The sequence below is a fragment of the Lutra lutra genome, chromosome 10 (genome assembly GCF_902655055.1).
Source record: "Lutra lutra chromosome 10, mLutLut1.2, whole genome shotgun sequence".
Lineage (NCBI taxonomy): Eukaryota > Metazoa > Chordata > Mammalia > Carnivora > Mustelidae > Lutra > Lutra lutra.
This window is the reverse complement of record NC_062287.1, coordinates 98,145,308-98,166,278: the sequence shown is the minus strand read 5'-3', so window position 1 is coordinate 98,166,278 and position 20,971 is coordinate 98,145,308. Positions and strand designations below refer to the sequence as shown.

General features: G+C 41.0%; 1 protein-coding gene across 11 annotated transcripts in view; it reads left to right on the top strand.

Annotated features, from left to right (window-relative positions):
* Window positions 1-20,971, top strand: part of CELF1 (CUGBP Elav-like family member 1) — a 76,230-nt gene that overhangs the window by 17,882 nt on the left and 37,377 nt on the right. The window lies entirely within an intron of this gene.

Below are 20,971 nucleotides of genomic sequence, written 5' to 3'. Positions count from 1 at the left end.
TTACTCTAAAACATACTTAGTTATTCTGGCTTTTAATCTGACCAGTGAATTTTTCACATAAAAGTTCATTTGCAAAATTTTTCTTGATGAGAAAATATGCCAAATTATAGTGTAATGAAAGAAATTGTTAGACTTCACATTGACAGGAGAGGTAGGAGAGACAGACGAGTGGGATGGAAGAAGAGAGATATGGTTGCATCCTTATCATTTGGTAGACAAGAAAACTTGGGGTGTTAGGAACTTCACAGAGAAGAGTAACTTATTTAGGGCATCCAGCTATTAAGTAGTAGCACAGTGCTGGTCTACCAGTCCACACTGCAGATGCTGTGCTCTTTTCCTGTACTTTTAATTTTTTTATTTTTAAATATTTTATTTATTTATTTGACAGAGAGAGCACAGGCAGAGGGAGAAGCAGGTTCCCTGGCAGGGAACCCAATGCAGGGCTCGATCTCAGGATCATGACCTGAGCTGAAGGCAGATGCTTAGCAGGCTGAGCGCCCTCCCCCCCACGTCCCTTCCTGTGCTTTTCTTACTTGTTGAGGCCCAGTCTCATAGCAATAATGAAATTATTTTTGTAGCCACTCCTTTTCAATGTGGTAGTATAATTTTTAACCATTAAATCAATGTTGTAAATTCAGTATCTCATTCTAGAAGTTCTTAGGTTGAGAGAGTTATGAAAGTGGACACATCTATTAACTGCCCTGATGTAAGGTATTTTTTTGTGTACCTTAACTAAACTGTTTACCTGTTTTTTTACCGAAAAATGGGAGTAATTTACCCGTAACAGAAGTGGCATGGAAATGGTGATTTTAAAGTGGGTAGCATTCACAGCATCCTCAAGTCTTTCTAAGGAGATGCATGGATCATACTGAAGTTCCATTGGCAGATAGGTGGAGGTATCCCTCTCATGGGTCATTTAAGAGATCAGAAAAGTGGATGTTACAGCTTTATTTGGTTCTCTAGTGAGACATGATGTGACATTAAAGATTGTCATCTCCTCCCACCACCCCCTTTTTAAAATCTAGTCATTCTCTCCCAGCTCTCATGCCCTGCAGCCATCCTTTTGGCTCTGATAATTACTTGATTTTTTTTTTTTTTAAAGATTTACTTATTTGTTTGAGAGAGAGTGCAAGGGAGAGGGAGAAAGAGAATCTCAAGCAGACTCCCCACTTAGCATGGAGCTCTGTATGGGGGCTTGATTTCATGACCCTGAGATCATGAACTGAGCCAAAATCAAGTTGGGTGCTCAACCGACAGAGCTATCAGGTGTCCCAGAAGATTACTTCTTGATTCTAAGCAGCCACAGTCCATGAGCTCCTTGAGAACAAAGAGAAAGAGAACCCTGGTCTCTCCAGGGGGCCTTTCAGTCGATGCCGTATTTACCAAGCAGTCTGTCTGGTCTGTGACCATGTCCTCTTTTGTCTGGGCCCACATGAAAGAGTGTCCCAAATGCTATCTTGATACATATCCTCACTAGCAATCTTGTTTTTTTAAGCCTCCATTTACAGGTTGATTCACAGTAGGGGAGTCATGTTCAGAAACTTTTTCCGATAGCCTGAATTTTCTTGTCTTTCATCTCTTTGCTTCTATTTATGTTCTTGGTACCTCTTCCTTGAGCTTGCACCTTCTGCATAGTTGACTCTATTATATCATCTTTGGGGCTGCAGAATAAAGTTGGAAGATTTTAAAGTTAAAGTTCCCAGAATAATGTAGTCGCCCACATTGCACATATGTCACATTTTGAGTTTACTAGTTAAGCCTCTAAATATGTGCTTTATATACAGTATGTGCAGTGTGATGACTTAGGTTGCCATGAGAACCTAAAAATTTTAGGCTTAAATTGTTCAGCAACAGACACATTTTCCCCTTATTGTCTTAGATGGAGGCTGATTTCTTCTTTTGTCTAATATACCTTTTACAAATTGAGATATTAGGCAGTGGCCATTCTCATATATTGTCTCTTGCTAACAGGATGGGTAGCTTCTTTGATTGCCTATTACCATTCTTCCATGCTCAACTTTTTTTTTTGCTCTGTGCTTGTCTCTTATTTTCTTTGCTACAGGATAGAATTAGAAGTAGGAGATTAGAAGCTTTACCTTTTAAAAAAGTGCACCTAATATGAGAAGAACTATGTAGTGGGAAATCCCTAACACATCTGAGGAATTCTGGTCTCATGTTAAGCCTCCTGAGATGAGCTATAGTGGTAATGTTTGCTTGAGAACAATTTTTTTTTTTAAAGTATTATAATGCTTGGAATACTGAAAAAATAAAATAAAAACAAAGTATTGTAATGTTACTCTGTCATCTAAAAACAATTCAGGTTTAGTTTGAATCGAAATACGTTATTTTGAGTAATTTTTGGCCAAGGTAACTTGTTTATTCTTGACTGGGTTTAGTCATGAGGACTCCCTTCTTTTTGGACCAGGAAGTACAAGAGATAAAAGGATGTTAGAAGTGGAACATACTGTATATTGTTTAGTGTTAAATCTATTTTGGGTCATGGACCCCCTTTTGAAAATCTGGTAAAAAGTTACGGACCTATTTCCCTCTAAACAGAAGTAAAATAAGACTGTTGGCCCTTGAACAACGTAGAGATTAGGAATCTGCTGACCTGGCCAGTAGAAAACCCACTTAAAACTTTTGATACTCCAGAAACTTTACTAATAGACTGCTGTTGACTAAGAAGCCTTACTGATAACATAAACACTTAACACATATTTTGTATATGTATTATATACTGAATTCTTAAAATAAACTAAACTATAGGGGCGCCTGGGTGGCTCAGTGGGTTAAGCCGCTGCCTTCGGCTCAGGTCATGATCTCAGGGTCCTGGGATTGAGCCCCGCATCGGGCTCTCTGCTCAGCAGGGAGCCTGCTTCCTCCTCTCTCTCTACCTGCCTCTCTGCCTGCTTGTGATCTCTCTCTGTCAAATAAATAAATAAAATCTTAAAAAAAAAAAATAAACTAAACTATAGAAAAAATGTTACTAAAAAAATCATAAGGAAGAGAAGATGTATTTATAATACTATACTGTATAAAAAAAATGAAGTGGATCTGTGCAGTTCAAACCCATGTTCAAGGGTCAGCTGTGCATAAATTTACATATATATGTAAAATTTTGCACATAATATAAGGGAGTTTATGGAATATCCATGAACTATCCATGAATTCTGAATCCTTAGATACAGACTGCTGTTGTACTGTTTTTCACTTGAGGAAATGGGAAATGAGAAAGAAATGACTAGTGCAAGGCCACACTATAGGTGTTTATAGTCATTTTGATTTTGAGGTTATACTGTAATCACCTTGGTATGTACGGTTGTGGTCTTTTGCATTGTGTTCTTTATTTTTACCTCATTGTGCTCACATAAATAACCTCAGTAAAGTATGTAATAAATAATTAAAGCTGTGCAGCATATTAATTTCATAATAAATTACTTTTTGGGAAGTCAAAACAGGCTGCTCAGAAAAACTAAATACATTTAAACCACTGTATATAATAAAGAGATTTTTAATCTCTTAAAATGTTGAACACTTGCATGTCTCTTTTGTTGAACATGAAAAGTGCCTCTGGTGCCTCTACTGGAATCCTGATGTGTTCTTTTTCAGTATATCAGACAGTGTAGACAAGGCTCTGCCTTGCACTAGGAGGTCTGGGTAGTGGGATTGAGAGGTCAGGTTTGCTGTCATTTAGCATTTTTTGTTCATCATCACTACATTACCTACAAGGGGCAAAGGAAAAATGTCAAAATTCCAAATGGTTAGTTTGCTGATAAAATATATTAGAGCAAGTAATTATGGCGGATATGTTTTTTCTGGATAATTTGAAGAGTTTTCTTAAGTTTCAGAGAAAATGCCGTCCTGGGGGGCATCCTAGTGTATTTGTGTATTTATGCCCCATAAGCTTGGGCTCACGCACACATATATATCAGACGGTTCAGTGATGGGAAGGAAGAAGGCAGGGCTCTGTTCTTTGGAGCTCTCCTTCATGGCCGAATGACTGGCAGTATTTTGTAATCAAAGATCTCAGAATATATCAACATCAACATTTTTTTTTCTTTTTTTTAAGAGAGCTTTGGGGTGGGTCAAGGGGCAGTGGGGGAGAGAGAGAGAGAGAAATATCATCTTAAGCAGGCTCCTGACCAGTGTGTAGCCTGTCGCAGGGCTCAGCCTCAAGACTCTGAGAGCATGACCTGAACCAGAATCAAGAGTTGAACATTTACCCGGCTGAGCCACCCGGCACCCCCCCCCCCCCCCCCCCCCCGCTTTTCTCCTTCTTTTAAAGGTGATGTAAAATTCCCTCAAAAGGCTAGGCAGAGATATCTGAGATATAAGAATATGATCCTGAAAGTACGGTAAGAGAGATGTTAGAGTGGATGCTGAGTTACGGTCTGAATTCATTTCTCTTTTTTTAGAATATATTTTCTCTGAAGTCGGCAAAAACTATAATTTTTTTTTTAACTTTACAGTTTTAAATTACAGACTCAAGGAATTTCAGAAATGGAGGGACCTTAGAAATCATCTAGTTCAAATACTATAACCTCATGTTTAAGATAATGGTGGGTGTCCTTAGTGGAAGTGCTGGTAGGTGGGACCTGTGGAAGAACATCTAGGTCTGTCTGTCCTGATTTTTTCTGAATTTGTATAGTGTTTATGGCTGGTACCCCACACTTTAGCACTAGTCAGATGCTATCATTCTTTATTATCTCATGTATTAATCTTGCCTCAGGACTAGGTATTAAGTGTTGGGAGTCAGTGATTATGGTTGTTGTTTGTACTGTGGCCTTTGTGAAACAGAATAAGACAGTATTTGGTTAATACTCGATTGATTCATTACAAGCTACAGTAGGGCATCCTTTGAACTAATCAACCATGCATTTTTTTAATCTTGGAAGAGCTCACTCTGGCCAGAAATTGAGCTTTTCATACACTTCACATTGAGATGAATCTGGATGAATGGTTCTAAGCAAAGTAATTTTTGGAAGATAAATATTTGGCTTCTGATTATATGAACCAGCATCTTGGGAAATTACGGTTTTAAAAATTAAATCAGAGGAGCGCCTGGGTGGCTCACTTGGTTGACTCATGATTTTGGTTCAGGTCCTGATCTTGGGGTCATTAGATCTAGCCCCGCACTGGGTTCCACACCCGGTGGAGGAGTCTGCTTGAGATTCTCTCCCTCTGCCCCTCCCCCCTAAATAAAAAAATCTTTTAAAAAATTACATGAGAATTTATTTTGACTTGTACCATCCGCTGTCTCCTCCCCCACCGCCCCCCCAAAGACCCTAACACATAGTCTTAAAGTTGGAGTGAGATCTTGATTCTGAAAACAGCAAAGGGCCAGTGAAGGTTAGAGTTGTTCACACAAATGGGAAATAACCTTTTTTCTCACGTTCAGTTTAATAATCTAAATGATAAATTAAGCCTCATGGCTACTGTTGATCTGGTGAGAATCTGACCTAGTAAAGTTTCACACTGTCTTTCCTGTTCCCATGCTGGGGGTTTCTTGGTGTAAGTGACCAAGATTATTGGGAAGTTCCTTGACTGAAATAGAATCTCTCAAACCCTTCTTCAAGTACCAGCCTGTGTGTTTCTGGTTTTTGTCTGGAGCATGTGAACAGAATGCATGTGTGTGAGATAATTGAGCTTTTACTAATGGCCCCCTTTCAGCAACCATGTATGGGTAAAGCTGTTCAGGTCCCTGCTCCTCCCTCTCTGAGCACGGAGCAGAATCTGTTCTGCTGAAGCTGCTGTTCCACTTTTCAGCTTTCTATATTTGTACAGCAACAGCAGGAGCAGCCCACTAGCTAGGCGGCATAGCTGCCCTGTGCACCCATATTGGCTCAGGCCTGAGCAGGGCATGCAGTTTGTGTTCTTACGTGCGTCCATCTGTCTGTCTGTGTACATTTCTGTGGAGGACTGAGGTTTTCAAGTGAAAGAGGTGATCTGTTTGTCTTTTCTGTTTTGTCAATTTTAAATTGTAGAGAATGTCGTAGGATCTTGGGGATGGGACAAGGAGGCAAAATTTGTATTATTTAATGAAGTATGTTTTAGGGAGGAAAGCCAAACTGGTAAAAATATAGGGTCAGAAATGGTCTTTGGGTTCTCTTAGAAACTTACCTTTTCAAAGAAATAGTCTTTTTTTTTTCCCTTTTATTTTTTACTGATATCAAAGATCAGTTCTTAGGGGTAGAAATAAATTCCTTGTTTGGCACACAAATTTCCTGATACAAAATTTGAGTAGAAAAGACTGAGACACCTCCACCTTCTTAAGAAATGATTTTGTACCCATCTTTTTGGAAGAGGGTGTAGTAGGGGCTAAGTCACTTAACGCAGCTCTTTGCTGGTAAAGGAACTGTGCGAAGTGCCCTGTTTTGGGCTTTGTAGCTAGTGTCCTATGCTGTGTTGGGCGGATTCAGAGTGCTTTGTAAAGTTTGGCCTTACAGAGGGCTTGCAATGTTTTTTGGTGTCATGTCTATTTAAGGAATAGTAGGGGATGTGACATGTAGACAGATCTCAGGCTATTTTCAAAGAGTATTGGGTTTGTTACTCTGTTTTTAAAGGATCAGTTTCTTGGTTTGTTATGAGATACTCCATGTAGAAATGAATTCTTCACTTTTGATCAACTTCAGTCTAAATTTAAGTTTGTTTCTTTGTTTTACACTTTGCTTTTACTCCCCTCCCCCACCATGAGTCATAAGCATGAAGAGTTGGGAATAGAACTTGTCAGCTGAGTAAGGATGAGACAGTTCTCTGCACATATTTGTTTGCTGTGGCCGATGAAGAGAGAAAGGGACTAAATGCTGGAGAAACACAGTTCCCTGAGGCAGCTTTTCCCTATGGCTGTGTGGTATGCTTGGAGAGTTCATGTGACTATTTGCTGATAGATTCTGGCTTTGAACCACTTTAGGAATCTGTTTAGTAACTTGTCCATTGTTGGCTTTGGGCGTATGTATTTGTTTAGAGTTTGAGACCTGATGAGGAGCCTCTGGTAGGTCCTGCATACTTAATGATTTTCTAAAATTCTGTTGAGTGTGGCTTTAAATTGGCTTTACCCTCCCTTTCTTGGCAACTCTTAGCCCATCTCACTTCACCATCCTGAGGGTTTCCCGTTTATACTATGAATCACTGTGCACCCTCTGTAGGGGCTGTCGTTGGAGATTAAAATCAGTGGCAGCTTTTTGATTTTACAGCTCAACTTCAGTAAAGGACACTGGCTACCATGTCTCAATTCCTGTTTTCCCTTTGTTTTTGATATTTTTAAAAATATGTATATATAATTTCCCTGGTCTCCTTTTATTTATATTTTTTCAATGCATGTATTTTGAAAGCTTCCACAATTTTTGGAGAGTATGATGGAGGTAATAAATGTTTACAAATAAATAAGTAGATGCTCTTAGGACAAGTGGTTCAGGGTGCCTGGGTGGCTCAGTTGTTAAGCCTCTGCCTTCCGCTTAGGTCATGATCACAGGGTTCTGGGATGGAGCCCCACATTGGGCTCAGTGGGAAGCCTGCTGCTTTCTCTCCCACCGCCCCTGCTTGTATTTCTCTCTCTTGCTGTGTGTCTGTCAAATAATAAATAAAATCTTTAAAAAGGGAAAAAAAAGATGTTCAGTATTTCCTAATGAAGATTATGCTTAAACTGGTTGCTAACAGTTATAGTTGGAGGTTGAAGATGGGTCAGCCAGTCATTGCTTTCTTACTTTTTTTTTTTTTTTTTTCCCTTAAAGTATGCTCCACTCCCAGTGTGGAGCCCAACATGGGGCTTGAACTCACGACCTTGAGATCAAGGCCTGAGCTGTTGAGCAAGAGTCAGATGTTTAACTGAGCCACCCAGGTGTTCCAACAGTCCACCTTTTCTTATTTATTTATTTATTTATAAGATTTTATATATTTATTTGACAGAGACACAGTGAGAGAGGGAAATACAAGCAGGGGGAGTGGGAGACAGAGAAGCAGGCTTTCCACTGAGCAGGGAGCCCGATGTAGGGCTCCATCCCAGGACTCTGGGATCATGATCTTAGCTGAAGGCAGCTGCTTGACGGCCGAGTCACCCAGGCGCCCCAACAACCCACCTTTTCAAAGATTTTATTTATTTATTTGACAGAGAGAGAGCGAGATCACGAGTAGGCAGAGAGACAGATGGTGGGGGTGGGGGGGAAGCAGGCTCCCTGCTGAGCAGAAAGCTCCTTGTGGGACTTGATCCCTGGACCCTGGGATCATGACCTGAGCTGAAGGCAGAGGTTTAACCCACTGAGCCACCCAGTATAGGCACCAGCGTTAGTGCCTGTTAATGATAGCAAACATTTATTGAGCACTTTGTGTGTGCCAGGCGCTGTTCTAAATGCCTTATGTACATAAATCCCTCAATTCTAACAAATACTCTATAAAGCAGATACTGTCATATAGACAGTTTTCCAGGTGAAGAAGCAGGTATAACAAAGTTAAACAGTTTGTCACTGGTTTTCCTGGCTAGTAAGCAGAAAAAGTGGTGGTGTGACTCCAGTGTCTGAATGTAGGGCATGTTATAAGGTTTATAGTAAATACTTGTTTATTAATTTTATTTATATATGGAATATTTGGGATTATTGAATTATGAATTAGTCTAACCCATCTTAATTTTAGAATTTCCTTATGAAAATGATTATGACTTTGGTTTTGCAGCTTTCTGTCAGCTAATTCATTTATTGATGATAAAAAGCTACAAAGCAAATGGCAAGTTCATGGAGTATCTCCAGAATTACCAGTTTAATCTCTGCTAGTGTCTGCCTATTTACTGAAGATATTGGAAGCAGAATTAACTTCAGCTTCTTTAACTCTTGTTGCCTGCACTTCATATCATCAGAAGATGTCTTGATGGGGAGTATGAGAAGTGGGGGTGGTCGGCAGGTTTTGCCTCATCCATTCACTGATCTCTGTGAGTGTAACAGGGTGATAGGGAGATCTGTTCAAAAAGAATGATGATGGGAAAATTATTGGTGGGCTGAGTAATTTCAGTGGAGGGTAGCAAAAATGTTACTCTTTCCTAGACAGTGTGATTGAATAGCACAAAAATTTGAGATAGACGGGGAAATAGGAGTCGGGTCTCCTGAGATGTTTTAGTCTTTCTCAGATTGATGGCAGATTTTCCCTTGGCATGTACGCTTTTCCTTGGATGTATGCTGTCCTTTGTGGTTCTTGTTCTTTTTTGTGTGTAAGTCATGTTTTCTGAACAAGACTAAAAACTCATTAAGGACAGGGATTGGGCCTTTTTTGTTGACCTCTCTAGTTCTCAGTGTATATAGAGGATGTTTTCTGTATGCATTTTTGATTGACAGAGCTCCCATTTTATAAAGAGCTTGTTTTTTAAAAAATGAAGTCAAAGTACTGACAAGTTTAATTTTGTGGAACAGTGGGATTTTTTTTTTTTTAATAGTGATTTGAAGGAGGTGAAGATCATATAAATGGATATTTAAATGTGAGGAACACTTTTAGGAGCACAGTTCAAGAGTGATGAAAGCATGATAATTGAAGTCACTTTTTAAAAAAGTGACAGTATTAAGGAGATATTTAGAATTTGCCCGAGGGCTGTGTATCCTTTGGGATGAATCAAGCTATGTGAAACTGATTGGCTGAAGCAGAGGTGTAAATTTTGTATTCTCTGGCATGTAACCTAACCATCTCAGAAAGCATGTCCACAGCAAAGTTGTTTTGTAGGATTGTGGTGTTAAGAACAGAAAGATTAAATAAAGTTTACTGCTGTTCAGCAAAACAAGATAAACTTCCTGAGACAAGACCATATGGAAGCATCCTGCTTGAGTGCCCATGTGTTTGGGGTGAGGTTGGGGCAGATGGTACAGGCAGGGTTCTTGGCTTCTTGGTCAAGGGTTTTGGAGATGATAGAAGGTAGATGCTAGGTGCTGAGGAGGGGCTGTTGTATGTCGTGTGTATTGGGCCCGTCTGCCTAAGAGTTGGAGTGAGCTCAATGAAATGATCTTGATGTTTGGGTAGTGTGGGGGTAAGATAAGGGGAAAGGATGACTTGGAGTGATACCTGCAATTTGATCTTAACCTCCCTCAGAGATTAGGGAGGGAGAGACAAGATATGGTGTGAGAAACAAGATTCCAGATCCCTGGCCTCTTCTGTTCTCTAAAGCCTTTAAGTACGATATTGCAGGACTGTAGGATTTTTCTGTTTAAGCTTGAAGCTGTTTTGATTCCTTTTTGAGATACTAGGCCAAAAGCTGTATTTATAGAACTTGTTTTGACATATTATCTCACCCCTGTCCCCTGCCTTTCTTACTGGAAGCCAGCTAATGTTGCACTCTGCCTGGCAGGAAAGGTTGATTGAAGAAAATGTACACATAGATATACAGCTGAGTGATTGAAAATAGCTCCAAACTTTGTAAATAGGCCAGCCATAAGGTTTACAGTCCAAGCTGTGTGAACATCAGTTGAGTTGCTGGGATAATTTCAGATGGTATAATGTCCTTGCCCCTCTCACATGTGGTGTGGGTGCTGCTTTACCTGGACAGTGGCTTTTTCCACACAGAAGTTTCAGACAGAGCAGGAGAAAATGCAAAACAAAGTGTTTGTTTTGGAATAGAACAGGAGTTGGGATTTTTCTTTACTTTGTTCCTCATAGTTTCAAGTTTTCTTTAATATTTTTATTTGTAGAATAGGTAACATCCATATTCAAACAATTCAGCCAATATTCCACTTCTGTAGCCTTGTTAACAGTTTCTTTTTTATCCTTCCAGACCGATTTTGTTCCTGTACAAGCCATGTGTAATTTCTTACTGTGTAAATATAATCATGATCAGTGCTTAATGTAGTGTATTGGAATTGCCTTAGTCTCTTTTATAGCTGAGGCATTCCATCACAGTGCAGCATCCAGCTGATGGACATGTATGTTTCCAATTTTTGCTAATATAAACAATGTTCACATTAATGCCCCTTTGCATACTTTGTGTACATCAGATGCAAGTGTATTTGAAGGCTGTATTTCTAAAATTGGGATAGCTGGATTCGTAGGGCATGTGCTGTTTTCAGTATTGAGAAGATACTTGAGATCCTTTTTTATATTTTGCAATACTACCCACTAACAGAAGTTACTAGTGGATGGAAAGATCTTAGTGCAGTGACAGTCAGACTGCCACCCCAGTTACTTGAATGAACATGTATAACCTGAAATGGAAAATTTAAGAAACGTTCTTGGGACAAGTTTAGTGATCAAATCCAGCAATCTTTATTGTTGGTGAAGAGGCCGATTGTCCAGAGTAGGGAAGTCCAATATCTTTTTTACTCTTAGAATGTTAGTTTTACCCGTTTATGATCTCTGCTGATTAGAAAGACATTTGTGGTCTGTGGCTCGTTCAGCCCTCTCTTAAAACAACCCAGATGGATACCATGAGACCATTTAGTCATCAGAATTAGCTGCAAGTAGTTGTGTTATCTGAGGTTTATTTTTTTATTATTTTTAAAGATTTTATTTATTTGCCGGGGTGGGGGGTGGACACAAGCAGTGGGAGTGGGAGAGGGGGAAGCAGGCTCCCCGCCGAGCAGAGAGCCCAGTGCGGGGCTCGATCCCAGGACCCTGGGATCGTGACCTGAACCGAAGGCAACCGCTTAACGACTGAGCCACCCAGGCATCCCTGATATTTGAAGTTTAATAATCACCTCAGAAAATAAAAACAGGGATACATGGGTGGCTCAGTGGGTTAAAGCCTCTGCCTTTGGCTCAGGTCATGATCCCAGGGTCCTGGGATTGAGCCCTGCACTGGGCTCTGCTCAGCAGGGAGCCTGCTTCCCCCACCCCCCCTCTGCCTGCCTCTCTGCCTACTTGTGATCTCTGTCTGTCAAATAAATAAAGAAAATCTTTTGGGGTGCCTGGGTGGCTCAGTGGGTTAAGCCTCTGCCTTCGGCTCAGGTCATGATCTCAGGGTCCTGGGATTGAGCCCTGCATCGTGCTCTCTGCTCAGCGGGGAACTTGCTTCCTCCTCTCTCTCTGCCTGCCTCTCTGCCTGCTTGTGATCTCTGTCTGTCAAATAAATAAATAAAATCTTAAAAGAAAAGAAAAGGAAAAATCTTAAAAAAAAAAAAAAAACAAAGTAATATTTGAACCCCCCCCCCCGCCACCACCAAAAAAAAGCATTTTACAGACTGATTTATTTTACCAAATAGAGTGCTGTGACTGCAGAAAGTACAAGCCTCACTGGCTGGTGGTGAAGCTTGGGTCACTTAATCCATTTTCTTTACTTTTGTTCCCTTGTTTGAAAAATGGGAGTGAAAATTCTAAAGAATCTCCTGAGTGCTCAGAAAATAATTATAAAGTCATTTCCAGAAGGTTATGCATTATAGAACTGAGTCTTTAGAGACATCAAGATTATAAGGTAATTTTAAAAGTAACTCTGACAGTGTTTTAGAAAAAAATTAGTCACATTCTGCCTACATGGTACCAACATATGGTGCAGCCCTGATGAGCTGCACAAGTGGGCTGAAATCAAAATGCATTTGGAGAGAAGAGCAGTAGTGACTCACTAGATGAGACAGATTTGGCCTTATGGCAGGGCCGGGAAACTAAGGCGGAACTGGTGGTCTTAGAACATGCCAAATTTGAGCAGTAATGCATGAATATTATGGGAAAGTAGAATGAACCCTTGTGTTTGGATTAGGGGCTTTGTCCAGGGTCTCAGTTGTTGTAGCTAGGCCCCATCTGCGTCTGTAGAGCCCTTTCCCCACACCGTGGGGAATTTTTGCTGCCTCTGGACTTCTGTGTACATGGTTCCCTGTATCTTTGAAGGTAGAAGCCACTGGGCAAATATTTAACATTGATAGGCCTGGAACATTGGGTTCAAACTAGAAAGATACATAAAAGAGTTAGCAGTTCTGCCCAAAGAAAGCTGCACCCTAGTTTGGCTACCATATGTAAATTGCTGCTGCTGCATCCAGCAGTTTGTTGCCCAGTACTGACTGGCGCTGCCAGGGAAACAGGAGGGGCTAAAGGCAGAGTGAGAGTCCTGCACCCCACTCCACCCCCCAATAGAGAGCTGTATGGGGAAGAGAAGGGGAATACTTAATGGGGATTTGAGAATTGCTTTGAGGGTATAGGCATTTGGGGGTGATGGAGGAACAGGTGGGTTTTTTTGTTTGTTTGTTTTTTGGTGGTGGGCTCCACACCCAGTGCAGAACCCAATGCAGGGCTTGAACTCACAACTCTGAAACCAAGACCTTAGCTGACACCAAGAGTTGGACACTTAAACTGAACCACCCGGGTGTCCCAGGAACAGAGATTTTTATTTTTTTAATTTTTTTTAAAGATTTTATTTATTTGTTTGACAGGAGATCACAAACAGGCAGAGAAAGAGGAGGAAGCAGGCTCCCTGCTGAGAAGAGAGCCCTACTCGGGGCTCGATCCCAGCACCCTGGGATCATGACCTGAGCCAAAGGCAGAGGCTTTAACCCACTGAGCCACCCAGGTGCTGCAGAACAGAGATTTTTAAAAATGTATTTTTGCATTCCCTATGTGCCTCTCCTGACCACCTCCGAAAATGGGATGCCTCTTACTTAGATATATATATAAGCATATGGAAAGATAACTAAACAGGAGATGAGATGGCAGATCAGGATTTTTTTTAAAAGATTTCTCTATTTTATTTTCTTTTATTTTTTTAAAGATTTATTTTAGAGAGAGAGAGCTAGTGAGCACATGAGTGGGGGGAGGGGCAGAGAGAGAGAAGCAGACTCCCTACTGAGAGCATGGAGCCCAGCATGGGGTTTGATCCTAGGAAATCACAACCTGAGCCTCAAGACCTAAGCCAAACCAAGGGTCAAGGTGATTAACTGAGCCACGCCCCTCTGTTTATTTGGGGGGTGGGGCAGAGGGAGGGAGAGTCCTAAGCAGACTCTGTACCCAGTGCGAAGCCAGATGTGGGGCTTGATCCCATGACTCTGAGACCATGACCTGAGCGGAAACCAAGAGTAGGACACTTAACCAATTGCACCACCCAGGCACCCAAAGATGGTAGATCAGGGAAAATAAGAACCAATAGCCCAACTCAGCTCATCCCCATTCCCCTTTAGTGTACTACCTTTTTTTTTTTTTTAAGATTTTATTTATTTGACAGACAGAGATCACAAGTAGGCAGAGAGGCAGGCGGGGGTGGGGGGCGTGGAAAGCAGGCTCCCTGCTGAGCAGAGAGCCCGATGTGGGCCTTGATCCCAGGACCCTGAGATTATGACCCGAGCCGAAGGCAGAGGCTTTAACCCACTGAGCCACCCAGGTGGCCCCCCCCCTTTTTAACAGTTTCCAGGGATTTAATGATTGTGTTGGCTTTATGAAATAGGCTTTTTTTTTATTGGTTGTGACATAAAAGTAAGGATGCTATTGGCAAAGTTAGTCTTTAGGCCAGTTGGGACTCTTGATTCTTAAATATGAGCTGTTCACAAGAAAATGTTTGTAATTGTTAAGTGAGAAAAGTATGTTATGCAGTAGTATATACAGTACAGTCTGGATTTTGATAATAATTGTGTGTATTTGAGTATGTACGCATAGAAAAAGACCTGGTAGGGAATGAATCAAAATGTGGGTTTTTTTTTTGTTTTAAAGATTTTATTTATTTATTTGACAGAGAGAAATCACAAGTAGGCAGAGAGGCAGGCAGAGAGAGAGAGGAGGAAGCAGGCTCCCTGCTGAGCAGAAAGCCCGATGTGGGGCTTGAACCCAGGACCTGGGATCATGACCTGAGCCGAAGGCAGCGGCTTAACCCACTGAGCCACCCAGGCGCTCCTCAAAATGTGGTTTTGTGTAAAAATGAATAAATAGATAACAAATTTTAATCGAGGAAGTAGAAAAGTTAAGGGGGAATACTTAATAAATGTTATTTCTATAAAAAAGGACTGCTCACTATGTTGTTTTTGCCCAAATGCCACAGTTTAAAGGGGGAAAAAGACTTTTTACCAAAAAGTGCAAATATTTCTGTGTAGATATCTCAGTTTAATAATATGTTAGTGTAAAATTTACAAATTAGAGCAGCTAAGCTAGGGAACTCATTTCAACAGTTGAAGGTCTGATATGTGTCATCATTTTTTTTTTTAAGATTTTATTTATTTTTCTGTGAGAGAGGGAGCATAAGCAGGGGCAAGCAGGCAGAGGGAAGGGGAGAAGCAGGCTCCCTGCTGAGTAAGTAGCCCAATGCAGGACTCCATCTCAGGACCATGGGATCATAACCTGAGCTGAAGGCAGACACTTAACCGAGCCACCCAGGGGCCCCTAATATGTGTCATCTTTATTCCAGGTGTCTTGTGGATATATAAATAGAAAAGATAAGGAACAACTCCTTACTTGTTCTCAGAATGGTAGCATTTGAAATCTGTTTCATTAACAAAAATTTAGAAATGAAGTTTACATGTAGTTTCTCCCAGGTGTATCTCACATGTGGTAGGACTGAACTAGAACTGTTTGAAATCAGTTTGGAGAAAATAGAATTAAGCTTTTAGGTGATTTAGTGATAGTCTGGACTAATCTAGTACCATCTTATAGTTTCATATTAGGAAACCTTGGCCCAGAAAAAAGTGACTCACTCAAGGGCATGCAAATGGCATCAGACCTGTTCTTTCTCTAACATACTGTTTTGTTACCTTGCAGCAAGGAGAGTCAGAAGGGAACACTCTAACAGTAACTATAAGCCCCTTAAAGAATCTGATGAATGCTGGATTCTCTCTTCAGGAAACCTCATGTATCCATCTTCTTGCCGTTTAGCAAAAAAATATCATAGGGTTCATAGACCTACTCCCTCTTGCCCAAAACCCATGTTTGGACTTTGAAGAGATGTCAGGGTCCCAGATTAAGATTTTTTTTTTTTTAAGATTTTATTTATTTATTTGACAGAGATCACAAGTAGGCAGAGAGGCAGAGAGAGAGAGAGAGAGAGAGAGAGAGGGAAGCAGGCCCCCTGCTGAGCAGAGAGCCCGATGCGGGGCTCGAATCCAGGACTCCGGGATCATGACCTGAGCCAAAGGCAGAGGCTTAACCCACTGAGCCACCCAGGCGCCCCCCCCCTTTTTAAAATAATCTCTACACCCAAAGTGGGGCTCCATTTTACAACCCTGAGATCAAGAGTTGTATACGCTATCAACTGAGGCAGTCAGGTGTCCCTAGCTTAAGAATCTTGATGAAAAAGGAATGTTTTAAAAATTGTTGCCATGTTGCACAGTAATACTAATACTGAACTGTACACCTAAAAATGAGTTGAGATACTACCTTTTATGTATGTGTTTTTTACCACATTTTTTTTTAAGATTTTATTAATTTATTTGCCAGAGAAAGAGGGTGCGGGGTGTGCACACGTGGGGTGTTGCAGGCAGAGGGAGAAGCAGACTCCCTGCTGATTACGGATCCTTGTTTGGCACTCTGTCCCAGAACCCTGGGATCATGACCTGAGCCGAAGGCACACGCTTAACTGACTGAGCCACCCAGGTGCCCCTGACCACAATTTTTTAAAGCAGAGAAAGAATTATTACCACTAAAGAATGCATACTGGCTGTTGGAGAAGGAATTGAGATTGAGATCTGTTTTATAAATTTCTCTGCTAGAGTGAGGAAAAGGAACACACATTGATAATTCCGTCAATAAAGAGTCAGAGGCCCCACACCTGAGCCTGAATCTTGGAAATGGTAGCCACAAAACAAGTGTCACAAGGGGGATAAAAAGACTTTTGTAGACCCCATAGAGAAAATGTTAAGTTTTATCCCTGCTAACTTAGGTCAAAACTAAGCCTGATGCAATTCTCGACCTGGACTCTTCACATCAATAAAAATTATAGTGGAAGGAGATGCTTTGGGAATGAGTGACTACCAGGGAATTTAGTGTGTGCTTCAGTGTATCTCTTTAATCCACCTAACCACCTCAGGATTACAGAGAAGGGAAACAATTAACAGTTCAACATTTCTCTACAGTCATTCAGTCCTGGGTCCACCTGTTGTTACGGAGTGCTCTTAGGCAATTTATTTCATGTAATGTAATAGTGATAGACTCTCTCTATAGTTAGTTGTGATGTGTGATCCTGGATGAGAATGTGGCGGTAATTGTAGGGATATTGGAGTACTAGGCAAACTGTTGAATTTTAACACCAGGCCCTGGATGAGCTGGGCTGGCCAGGAAAGCTTCCCATTTGATCTTTTTATCTGGTTACTTGGCTTTCTGGGATATGTGGGTGAGAGGACATGCAGTTTCCCAGTGCACTAAGCCCAAACTTTTTATTGAATCCACCACATAATGGAAAAAAGAAAGAAGCAAGAGTTTTGCAAAGCAGTTTAAAAGGTAACAGACATTTTTAAAAAGAGCATGGTTTTCCTAAGTAATTTCTATTGTTTCTTTCCTCTTCCATTTAGAAATTTGTACAGCTTGGTGTTGTATTCAGGGCATACATTTGGTTCCTTTGGAGGTAATTTTACAGGTGAGGAAGCTGACACTGGGAGATACTGATGAACTTATCCAGAGTCACACATCTACTGATTAATGGCAGGAGGTTTTCACTAGCCTTAACTATATTTCTCTTGTGACGATTGAAACTTTGGGTATTTACCTACTTAGATTTGCCTTAGAAAAATAATCAGACTCAACTATATTGTCCTCCATATTTAACTTTTCTGTGATTTGGGTGCATGATCTTCCTTGTGGACAATTTTTTTTTTAATTTTTTAAAGATTTATTTATTTGACAGACAGAGATCACAAGTAGGCAGAGAGGCAGGCAGAGAGAGAGAGAGAGAGAGAGAGGAGGAAGCAGCATCCCCACGGAGCAGAGAGCCTGATGTGGGGCTCAATCCCAGGACCCTGGGATCATGACAGAGGCTTTAACCCACTGAGCCACCCAGGCGCCTTGTGGACAATTTTAACCCAAGTCAGCTTTTGACCCAAGGGTTGAACTGCTTGACTACGTATTCCAACTTCTTCATTGCCTGGATTCATGTGATCTCGAGAGTTACTTCATTTGTGTCTTTCCTTATCTGTAAATGGAGATAGGCTACGTATGAGGATTAAATACACAGCACCCAAAACACCACATGGCATAGAGTAAGTGTTCAGAAAATATCAGGTCTTAAAATTATTGCTACTTCATAAATGGACATTTCTCCCTACTTCCAGGTGATAAGGTTTACAATTTTTTTAAAGTAAGCTCTGTGCCAGATGTGGGGTTTCAGCTCATGACCTAGAGAACAAGAGTTGTGTGCTCTACCAGCTGAGCTAGTCAGGTGCTCCAAGGTTTAGAAATTTTTTTTTTTTTAAAGATTTTATTTATTTATTTATTTGACAGATATCACAAGTCGGCAGAGAGGCAGGCAGAGACAGAGAGAGGGGGAAGCAGGCTCCCCGCCAAGCAGAGAGCCAGCTGTGGGGCTGGATCCCAGGATCCTGGGATCATGACCTGAGCCGAAGGCAGAGGCTTCAACCCACTGAGCCACCCAGGCGCCCCCCAAGGTTTAGAAATTTTATTTTTTATTTTTATTTATTTATTTTTTAAAATATTTTATTTATTTATTTGACAGAGAGAGATCACAAGCAGGCAGAGAGGCAGGCAGAGAGACAGGAGGAAGCAGGCTCCCTGCTGAGCAGAGAGCCCGATGCGGGACTCGATCCCAGGACTCCGAGATCATGACCTGAGCCGAGGGCAGCGGCTTAACCCACTGAGCCACCCAGGCGCCCCGGTTTAGAAATTTTAAATACTATATTTTGTCAACTCTGGGATGTACACATTATTTACACATTGATGGCATTGGAAATTCCTTGATTTCTGGTAACCTATTAGATTCTAAAGATAGAAAAATCTGTTCAAAAAACAATTCAGTTCAAAGTTGGATATAAAATTGGTGAATTATCTATTGTTTTGAATTATCCAGGCCTATTTTCATATCTCCCAGGAGACCTGGGGTTACTCTGAGTGCAGGAAGGGTGAAAGGTGGGGCCTGCCTTGCCCCTCCCCTGCCTTCAGCCTAAACAGCTTCACTTTTAATTTAGGTTTAGGGAAGAAACATTTCTGCATTTAAAAACATTTGAAAGCTTCTAATCTGGTTAGTGGTTGAGTTCTTCATTAGCTCCCTGCCTTGCATGAAAAATGTTTTTCAAAGTATTGAGGGCATTTACTAACAAGTGTTAGTTTACTGAGTTGGTGAGTTGGACTAATGAGGCCAAGGTGATGAGTTCAGGCCTTAATGTAGGTCATTGAGCATTACTGTGCCTGCCACCAGCCCCTGTATGTTTGTGATTCAATGCATACTTTGTAAGAGTTGCTGATGGTGAGTCAGTGGTCATCTTTCTGGGAAGGATAGTGTTTTGTCATTTACTCAACATACAGGCTTTTTAGGTCAGCAGAAAACTCTGAGAAATAAAAAAAACCATTCATTACCTTGCCTTACAAAGGAAAGTGTGTAGGAGATGTGCTTTTATATCAGAGAGGTAATGCTGTTCATTAGCTCTTGCATTTTTTTTTTTTTAAAGTCTCTACACCCACCGTGTGGGCTTTAACTCACAACTGTGAGATAAGAGTCACATGCTCTACTGGCTGAGCCTGCCAGGTGCCTCAACTGTTGCATCCTTGAAACATGTCAAGACCATATAAATTCCAAGATATGTTCCAAAACCAAATATAAATTCTTTCCAGGTTATTTATCTTTCCTCGGGGAAATTGTGGGGAAAGTAGTTTGCCTTTTAGCGAGTACTACTGACTTGCTAAGTATGATTTTTAAACTCCATAGGAGGTCCTATTTTGAACATGTTAATGTTTCACAAGTAGATTCCCTCAGAGGTAGCTTGCCTCTCATTCTCTGTGGCGGATTGCCTGTGCAGCCCCCAGCCCCCAGCCCCACTTCTGGTGCACCTTTCCCCCCTTAACCTTTTTTTTTTTTTTTTATATACATATATATATATATATATATATATATATATATAAAGATTTTATTTATTTGCCAGAGAGAGGGAGCGGGAGTGCACAAGCAGGGGGAGTGACAGGCAGAGGGAGAAGCAGGCTTCCTGCTAAGCAAGGAGCCTTGGCATGGGACTCAGTACCAGGATCCTGGACTTAGTACCTGAGCCCAAGTCAGACGATTAACTGACTGAGCCATCCAGGCGTCCCACCCCCCTTAACTCTTTTCAACTCTGTTTGGAACCACCTTTATACCTCCCCTAATGGCCACCGAGAAAGGTAGAGAAAATGTTAACAGAAAGAGACTTTCGTGGAGTTCTAAGGAAAGACAGGACAAAAGTGGTTCAAGCTTCCTCAGAGAGCACATGCATTTTGTTTGGTTCCCCACAGAAATGAAAGATGTGAAAAGCAAACCTAAAACTTTTAGTTTCCACTCAGTTTTCCTCTCTCCCCAAAAGCATCTGTTTTCTTACAGACCAGGCAACAAAATGTAAGAAAAGCAAAATTGGGAAGGCAAAGCTTTTAGAGAAAACACCTTCTTGTGTATTAGGCTTCCCATTGTCCTTCCAGTAACAAGGGTCTGTGTGGAAGAAGGTAGTATTGATCCGTGTGTGTGTGTTTGTGTGTGTGTGTGAGAGAGAGAGAGAGAATTTTCCTTTAAAAGGTCTTTGGTTACTTGGGAGTAGGGTGATTAATACCCTACTTCTGTGTTTGTTTTTTTGTCCCTCTGGCAGGGGGTATAGAAGAAAGTTTGTAGGAATTTGGGCAGCTTTATAAAATCAATCTTGCTTGCAAGATTGTTCGATAATGTTTAAAAATAAAACAAATTGGTTTTGTGGTTCTTCTGTTTGTTTTTAGCTTCAATTAACCTCCCCATCTTCTGATTTTTGTTTGTTTGTTTGTTTGTTTGTTTGTTTGTTTCAGTGGTTTACCACTGCCCTAGGGCCCCTGAGATGCATTTACACAGGCAGGAACTTGGTTGCCTTTGAAGAGTTTTATGCCTGGCACCTACCTATTCAGGAAGGTTGCTTTGGGGAAATAGCATGGTCTTTCCACATTAATACATGATCTT